We start from the raw sequence: 928 nt of genomic DNA, 5'->3' as shown, positions 1-928 counted from the left end.
GGTGCAAACCTTTGCTTCTGGATGGGGGGCCGCTGCTCCTGAGTAAAACTGTGAGTCCTTCAAAAGGGTTCTGAAAGCAACTATTATATTTGAAGATAAAAGGATGAAGACATTGCCTGCATTCTGTCCTGTAAACCTTAGGGGTAAATCCTTTGATGTTCAAATGAGAGGACCTTAAATTCCTTTATCTTTCTACTTTCAAAATACTGTCCACGGATTTTTTTTATAAACACTACATTCCATTTTCTATACTGAATGACTGCTATTTTGTATGCAGACTAGATGATAAGTACATTCCATTTGAATGTCAATGTCTCATTACATTTATTTTTCATATCTTCACTAAGGCAGACTATTTCAAAGTAAGTGGAAATCTTGGGTATCATTAATTATATTAACGGAATTAAAATAACCTAGAAAATTCAATACCAAAGAAATATTTACTGTTCCTTCCATTAACTGTTATCAATCAGTATTTTGTTGTCATTTAAAACTGAACAAAACTAAAAATTTTAGTTTCATGGTTCTTCTTGGCTACTATTAAGCATCCAAGAATAAATCTGAAAGAAATTATATGTAACCTGAATTAAGCTATGTTGTAAACCCACTTACTCACAGAGAATGTTCAGTCTTCTGCAAATTCTCACATGTACATTACAAATACTTTGGGGAATCTCTAGGAAAGTTTCATACATACTCCAAAACTTTAGCCTGTTCCCCAGGGTCATAGAGCGATAGCACTCAGGGCTGCTGTGACTCATTAATGATGTGCGGCTTTACCGCTCTGCCCGGCTGTTCCAGGGCAAAGCCCTTCATACAGAACATTGCAAGGGACCACTCCGAAGCACTTATTTTGAGTGACATTTTGAAACTAGGAACATATAATTGTAATATGATCAAATACACAAAAAGGTAGAAAAGACATTAT

The sequence above is a fragment of the Ursus maritimus genome, unplaced genomic scaffold (assembly GCF_017311325.1).
Source record: "Ursus maritimus isolate PB19 unplaced genomic scaffold, ASM1731132v1 scaffold_1, whole genome shotgun sequence".
Taxonomy (NCBI): Eukaryota; Metazoa; Chordata; class Mammalia; order Carnivora; family Ursidae; genus Ursus; species Ursus maritimus.
Note: the sequence above shows the minus strand (reverse complement) of the source record.